The 8,643-nt window shown below is 31.1% G+C and overlaps 1 long non-coding RNA gene across 1 annotated transcript in view; it reads right to left on the bottom strand.

The window, feature by feature from the left end:
* Positions 1–8,077, bottom strand: part of LOC108746637 — a 17,117-nt gene extending 9,040 nt beyond the window's left edge. The window contains exons 1-3 of the long non-coding RNA XR_001939182.1: positions 8,006–8,077; positions 6,863–6,867; positions 3,689–3,695 (exon numbers count right to left, since the gene is read on the bottom strand). This is a non-coding gene — a long non-coding RNA (uncharacterized LOC108746637). The remainder of the gene's footprint in view (positions 1–3,688; positions 3,696–6,862; positions 6,868–8,005) is intronic.
* Between the last annotated feature and the right edge of the window lie 566 nt (positions 8,078–8,643).

Below are 8,643 nucleotides of genomic sequence, written 5' to 3'. Positions count from 1 at the left end.
CACTTAATTTTGTTTTTCACACAAAATTTGATACAGATTCTTTGATCCATTTTTTGGAATAGGCAAAAATCGAAGACGAGCCAAAACACGTGCAAGCAAAGCAGCTGTCAAAAATTAACTGAACATTCAAAATGGCCGAACTTGTCGGCATAAGTGAGAGACATGAGTACCAACATAACGCCACAAAAAATCGGAAATCGAATATACGTTACCCGCGGAAATTCAAAATTCGCGATACTTTTTGAATAGACCTCGTATATTAAAACTTGAAATACGAAGCGCCTTACCGGTCCGAGTGTTAAGATATTGAACTACTATTATATATACTATACACTCATTTAAATTGAAATAATTTTTAGAAATAAATTGCGAGCCGATAAGATTATCGGATTCACACAATTAATCTGAAACAAATAATCCCCCCAAAAATTTCCGAAATCTTAAAAAACTGTAATAAACTTATTGCAAAAAAATGCAATGTATGTTAATAGTCAAGAGTCAAACACATCCGTATTATTGAAAATGTAAATCAGAATGTTCAACAAGAATCAATATTACTCTGCACAATTTAATATTAAAATAGAGTTCCACTTATTATCTTATCATGCAGTTTGTAAAGTAGTTAAATAAAATAACAAATAGTGTATGTATGAACGTATGTTGCAGTTATTATGATTCATATACCTACGTCAATATGATATTTATTTTAATTAATTTAAAAGTTTTATCTTTTACACATACAGTTGTAAATATTATTTTGCATATTTATTCCCTTTTAGAATTCTAGAGGCTTCATTATCATGGACATTACTGATTCCGATTTTTTTCTGCCACGTACGCATAGGCACTTAACAGAGAAATAGACAATTCAAAAATTCAGAAAATTTTGAAGCATTGCGTGGAAATAAGGTAGTTCGTTTAGAGCACAAAACTATTTTTTATTCATGCGGAATTACTGTTGATACAGTATCTTTTTTTTCACTATGTTGCAAGTAGCCGTTCTTCAGACCAAAATTAAATGCATGATATTTTATAAAAATAATAATTTCTTTATTCATGCTTTGTTTTTAATTTTCCAAAGTATTTCGTGCATACCTTTATACACTATAAAAATATTTGAGATTGGTTTTGCAAGCAATTTGATAAACTATTATTACTATTATTGTTATTGTTGTTACAATATATAAAAGCTCTTACTTCAATATATTAGGTTGTTCGGAAGTAATTTCGTTTTTTCTTATGAAAATGAAAGACGATTTTCAATCAGACGCGTTTCAAATGATCATGAACGGTCGAATTCGATAAATTTAATCTCTCAGCGATCTCACGAGTTGTTATTCACCGGTTTGCATCAATTAATGCCTTTATTGTGTCTTCAACAGCTTCAACTGGCCTTCCAGAACGTGGTGCATCTTCAACATCAAAATTGCCGGATCGAAATTTTGCAAACCAGTTTTGGCACTGGCATTCTGTCAATATCTTCTCCATACACATCGGATAATTTTTTTCTTGCTTGAACAGCATTTTTACCTTTTCGATAGTAAAAAAGTAAAATATGCCGAAAATGCTGCTTTTCACTATCATATTTGATAGGGTATCAACCAAAAACTACTGCGTAGAATCAATCGAACATTATTCACAAGCAAGCCTTGCTATATCAGCTGTCAAAATATATAATGATTATGCGGCTTAAGTGTGAAGTTGGCTGTGAAAAAATACAATAAGTTCTCTGTTGGAAAAAAAACGAAATTACTTTCCGAACAACCTAGTTGCTACTGTACTGATACTGTATGGATGGATTGTATTGCATTTGTCTTTCACGCTACTTCGCGCAGCCAACGCGGTACCAATACGTACAGGGCTCGCAAATAGAGAAGTTTTCGTTTATATTTGAAAAATGGATTTTCGGAACATAATTATCATATACGTAGGCTGCTGGAAAAGTTTCTGTAATCTAGTACTTCCAGTGACGCCAACGTTCTGCTACTATCATATCCGTAAAATTAGACGTTTTTAATCTATAATTCAATTGACAGTTTGTACCCAAGCCAACTAGTTTTGTTTGCATAATATTTTAAAAGAAGTTATTTTGTAAGAAAATGGAAATTTCGCGTGAAAATTTTCGGGCACTAATTTTTTACGATTACAAATGTAATCTAACTTCGAAACAATGCATCGATCGACTTCATTTGGCTTTTGGGAATGAAGCACCATCCAATAGGACTGTTTATAATTGGTTTGCCGAATTCCAGCGTGGACGTACCTTTCTTAGTGATGAATTCCGTGAAGGTCGTCCACGTCTGTTATTGCCACTAATGTTGATGCTGTACGTAAAATGATTGAGCGAGACCGACATATAACATACCGCGAGATTCAAGCATCCTTAGACATTGACATGAAAGCAATACATACGATTTTGCATGATCACTTGAGCGTATGAAAACTTTGCAGTCCTTGGATCCTACACAATTTAACCGAAGTTCAAAAACAGGTTCGTGTTAAATGGAGCAAAGAAATTCAACTGAGGTCGGTCAAATTTGGTCTACAACATCGTTACCATGTTTCGGGACGAAACATGGATCTATTCGTATGAGCCCGAAAGTAAACAACAATCCACTGTTTGGTATTTCAAAATGAACCGAAACCAACAAAAGTTTTTCGTTCACAGTGCTGCCAGCAAATGATTGCTTGTTTCTTCGGTTATACCGGACATGTGACAATCGTGGCTTTAGAGGATCAAAGGACTGTAAATACTGATTGGTATACAACAATTTGTTTGCCAGAAGTCATAAATGAATTGCGTAGAACAAATCAAAATCGTCGCATCATCCTTCATCATGACAACGCCAACTGTCACAGCACGTCAAACCGTTGATTTTTTATCCAATAATAATGTCGAATTGATGACTCATTGTCCGTATTTACCGATTTATCACCTAATGATTTCGTTTTGTTCCCAAACATTAAAAATAAGATGCGTGGTGAGCGATTTGAGTCGCCTGAAGCAGCTGTTGAAACATTTCGTACACTTATTTCTGAGGTTATAGCCTTAGAGTGGAAAAAATGCTTCGAAAATTAGTTCGAGCGTATGCAAAAATGTATCGATCTTAAAGGCGAATACTTCGAAAAACAATAAAGCCATTTACCGAATTTTACACGTTTTTTTTCATATTGTTTGCAGAAACTTTTCCAGCAGCTTACGTACATCGTCGTTTTCAACGTAAAATGCTCTTTTATTTTAGTTACATAAACGTTAACAAATTTTTGAAAATAGGAGTAGTGGTGAGGATATAAAATAAATAATTAATTTTAAAAAATTTTTTTATTACAGTTCTGTAGTACTTATAAAGCCATTCAATTTTTAATATGGAATTTTTTTTTCTATTTCTTACAGTTTCGATATTCGCTTCAAAAGAAAAAAAAACCGATTTTTTTCAAAGGGGTGTTTTACCCTCTAAAAATGAAATTTCGCACAAACAAAAAATAGTTTTGTGTTACAAATAAACTATTCTACTTGCACATCAAGTTTCAGAATTTTTTGAATTTTTGAGTTGCCTAACCTCTCTTGTACAACAGACGACATTAAAATTTGTAATTTTGGACAACAATCTAACGATGATTTATTGATTGTATCTGCTTATCTTTTTATAATGTTCAAATTATTATAATTTGACTCTGATATTGTTACTTATATACTAAAAAGGACTAATCCTATGGTTGAAACGTCTGTAATTAGTGATTAATATACAATATATTATATTTGATTACACACGTACAACTGTACTCAGTTCTTGTTGGCGTTAATTTTCCTTTATTGATATAATCTTTGGTGCCTTTTTCAATTTTAATTGTTATTTTTTGCGCCGCCTGAAATATGCGCGTTACAAGGATTATTCATATTTTTATTTTTATTTTAATGTTATTAATTTAATATTTGACATAAATGTAACCAAATAGAAATGTAAATTAATCTTAATAGAGAGTCTGTGAGAATTTACTCTAGGATCAAATTTTTACATAACTATAAATTACGAGGTTTACATCCTCAACATTTATTTAGGTCAAACAAATTTCCAATCTAAAGTTCCATAATCATAGGTTCAAAACGATACCGAATAATAAGTTAAATAGGCTAATAAGTAACTTAATTAATCTCGAAATTTCTGATGCTTGCACAATATAGATTTTTAAAATTCGAAATCCACAATATTACTAAATATATTAAAAGAGAATTACTATTTAATATTGACAGTGATTTGTTTCATTCTTAACATACAATGTCTTGTTGAATAGACTACATATTGCGGAGAGAAAACGATTGTATTAGAAAATTATATTGGCTAGAAACAAAAGCAGAAAACAATTTTAATAACTGTAATATAAAATATTTTTGTACTATTATTAAAAATAACGATAATCATGATAATAATATTGACACATATATTAAACATTGTTTTGGGAAACCGGTGTCTCCAGATACTATCATACATGAATAATATTTCCAACAATTTCCAAAATAAGTATGATTTCACAAAACTTAATGATAATTATAATAGTTTATTAATCGAGCGTCAACTTTTCGACGGAAGTTCAATGTCTATTACAATTAGGAGAGGGTTTTCGTCTCCCTTTTCGCAATATTGACTCTGTCACCAACGAGTGCACCAACATTAACCCTCAGTACTCACAAAGAATTAGCGTAACTTCTCTCCCCTACCCGATTTTCATAATTTAGACATTTTTTATCGATCTTTTTTCACTTATTGCATATCTTTTGTGCGACATTTTAGACTTTCTAACTGAAAAATTCTTTTTTTTTTTTAGTCTTCAAACGACAGATTAAAATAAAAATTAGTTAAAATCGATGCACTATAATCTAAGATACAAGCAAAAGAAAACGCTGGGTTACAAATATCCGGAAGTAAGTAGACAGAGACTTTTTTTAAATGTGAATACTGAGAATTAAACACATAGAAAATAATCTAATAAAATTAAAAGTCAACAACAAGACTACTTTTAGGAATAAGTTTTTCTCTTTGTTGTCAAACATTAAGAACGTAACGAAAATTAAAACTAAAGTAGATGATCTTATCTTAGCTTCACTTTCCTCTGCAGTTTTTAAAAGACAATCCACAAATAATTTTAACACATGTAAATAAGGGGAATGCAGTTGTTGCAATTAACGAAACAGACTATTAACAAGATGGAAGCATTACAAGACACTGACACTTACATTTTAAGACATAATCTAAAAGGTAAGAGTATTAATTAGGTGACTAAACTCCAATGATCTTGACCTTGACATACATTGTCAAGATCATAATCCTGAGTGATCTTCAAAAAGTTTTAGCCGCCGTTCGTCCATCATTAAAAAGTTATTAACAAAAAATTTGATAAAATGATGTCTTATTTCAGCTACATATAATATTAAAAACTATTCTAAACTACAATACATCTACCTACTGCATTCCACTTCCCCCATTGCCTAGTGGCGCGCGACTTTCCACGCAAACATAAGTTCACTGCTTTAGCAGAAAATTTGTTTTTAATGCAAAGAATTTGCCTGCTTAAAGTAGAGGGGAGATAAGATGAAAGTCAATTTTCGTGGAACGCCTTCAAGCAAGAGAAGGAGGAGAGGAAGGTAAGATAAGAGTCGCTTCGGGTGAAAGTCGTGCATCCCCAAGCAGAGGGGGGAGGGGCGAGGAAGGTGAGATGAGAGTCGCTTCGGGTAAAAATTGCTAGCCCTCCAAGCAGGGGAAGGTGGGATGAGAGTAAACATTTTGTATAGCAGAAATGAATTATTTCTTAAACATCTTATGTTTATAATTTTTTAACAAAGCAGCGACGGCTAAAACTTGTTGGAAATCACTCAGGGTCATGACCTTGACGCATATGTCATTGGAGCTTGGTTCTCTAATCGATACTTTTACCTATAATCCGATTTTAATAAATTATTATGTAAACTACAAAAATTGTTAAAAACAGCAAATTTTATATCTAAGTACAATTTCCTTAATTCTACGAATCCAACATTACCGAGGACATATGCATTGCCGAAAATTCACAAACCAGGCAATCCATTACGTATCATAATTTTCTCCATAGAGAATCCGTTTCCACAATCTTGTTTCCTTTATATATAATATTTTGGACTCTTGTCTAGAAAAGCTTATGTTAAAAATAGCTTTCAGCTAGTTAAAGCTTTATCTCATATCAAATTATCACATAACCATATATTTATCTCACTTGACGTGGTGTCACTCTTTACCAACGTTCCTGTCGAACTTATTTATCAAGAGTAAATAACACGGAAAAAAAATGTTTCTGGCTACAGCTAATTCTAATTATCTAAAATTGCATTAGCTACTATAACTATGAAATTTGTTAATACACAGAGGATTTGCTGCTGTAGCTAATAGGACGTGATAGCAAAGTATGCATGTCTGTTACAGATCAATTTATTTAGCAACATGAAATTAGTTGTCATAGTTATCAGATATGTCCGTGTAAAAGAAAATTATCTCTACCACAGCTAAATATTATATGATTTGCTGAAACTGTTCTTGCTACCAAATTGTCTGCTACATAGAAAACATTTGCTGCAATGATCAATACATCGACATAATAACAAAATGCTTGTCACAATGATAATATTTAGGCCTCACAGATAATGGAAATTAGACCTCGCAGACACGACGTTAGGTATCTATATAATGCTACTGAATTAAATATATAAAGCTGCAAAACCTAATTTTTGCTATATAATTTTTGCTATATAAAGCTGCAAAACCTAATTTTTACCTGTGGCAGCTAATTTTTTTTTGCCGTAACGACGTTAGTTGATTATAGAAAACAAGATCACCTTACCTAAAACTAAGTTTATTAAAGCAACTTAGTGCTACATTCTACGTTCTTTTCCTTTAACAGAAAATTTTATAAACAATCTTACGATATTCCTATTTGTCTCCACTTTCCCTATACTATAGTAGCAGACCTTGTTATGCAATATCTAGAGAGAACTTCTCGCAAAAGATTATTGTTTTCATTGGGTTTCTATGTTAGGTACGTTGATGACATTGCATTGTCAATACACAGGAGCAAAATATCGATAATTTATTACAATAAGTGTATTTAATTTATGAAAATATTTCGTAAAATAGTAAACTAGTTTCGCGTAATTTATTGTAATTTTAACATTAAAATTATTATAAGAATTTATTATATTTCAACATCTTATTATTTGCTCGTCTTTGGCCGTTATTTATATATAATTTTAATTGTGTTTTCAATAATAAGTAGGATATTTTTGTTTATAAACTTATAACATTTAAATACATTACTTAAATACGAAGCGCCACTTTGGTCTGAATGTAAGATGTTGAACTACTATATATTATATATTTATTTAAATGAATTAATTTCAGAAAATGATAATTACGCGCCGATATAGTTGTCGGACTTTCAACACAATCAATCTAAAATATTAATAATTCCTCCAAATTTCCTAAATCTTAAAAAACTATAATAAACTTATTGCGAAAAATATTGCCTCGACCAGGAGTCGAACCCGGATCTCTTGCATTCCGTGCAAGCGTCCTAAGCCTTTAGACTAAAGTAGTCTAAAGGCCGACAACCATATCGACGCGTAATTATCATTTTCTGAAATTAATTCATTTAAATGAATATATAATATATAGTAGTTCAACATCTTAACATTCAGACCGGAGTAGCGCTTCGTATCTAAGTAATGTATTTAACATAAATGGTCTTGTTTCCAATCATATTGTTTATAACATTTATCACTGAGGTGAATCTCTTTAAAAAAATAAATAAAATTTTGAGTAGGTACTATAAGAGTCGTCACTAAATGAATCATATATGCCCCATGCTGTGATTAACCTACCATCCCCATTCATTTTTTTGAAAACCTTAACAATATACGAAGACAGATAAACAAAAAAATCTTTTGGATTTTATTAAATAAGAACTACACTTACTATTTAACAAGGGAAGTTTCACAACTGTCCGGAACCGATTTGATTCTCCAGGAAATATAATGTTGTTTAACACGAAAATCTGAGAGACATTCTATTTTTTTATATGTGCCCTAACTTATGTTTAAGGGGTGAAATACCCCTTAGAAAAAAAACAGTATTTTTCTTTCAAGGCGAATGTCGTCGGAAGTATAAAAGATTTAAAAAAATTTTTTTAGCAAAAGTTGTTTCAAGTATACTTTAAAGTTATAAAGAAAAAATTTTTTTTAAATAACAACGGTATAAAGACTCTTTATGTATAAACAAAATAAACAAAATAAATGGCGAAAAAGAGTCGTCGCATAATATATATAATTAAAGATAACAGTCAAAGATACATAAAATAAAATAAAAAGTACAACGGCGTATATTAAAATATAAAACAAACAAGTTTCGGCTGCTGGATTGAGCCCTCCTCAGATGTAAAAAGAATATAATATAAAAGACATAAAAGAACATAAAAGAATACAACAGAGAAAGATAATAATAAATCGATAACATTCAGTGACGCAACATTTTTAACGCGCGGAAATCAGCAAATTTTTTTTAATTTTTATATTTATCAAGATACCCCACTGCCTATAATTTTCTTAAACTTTCGATTTTTTTC

The sequence above is a fragment of the Trachymyrmex septentrionalis genome, unplaced genomic scaffold (genome assembly GCF_001594115.1).
Source record: "Trachymyrmex septentrionalis isolate Tsep2-gDNA-1 unplaced genomic scaffold, Tsep1.0 scaffold183, whole genome shotgun sequence".
Taxonomy (NCBI): domain Eukaryota; kingdom Metazoa; phylum Arthropoda; class Insecta; order Hymenoptera; family Formicidae; genus Trachymyrmex; species Trachymyrmex septentrionalis.
The sequence above is the reverse complement of the archived record's forward strand: the minus strand, read 5'-3'. Positions and strand labels throughout refer to the sequence as shown.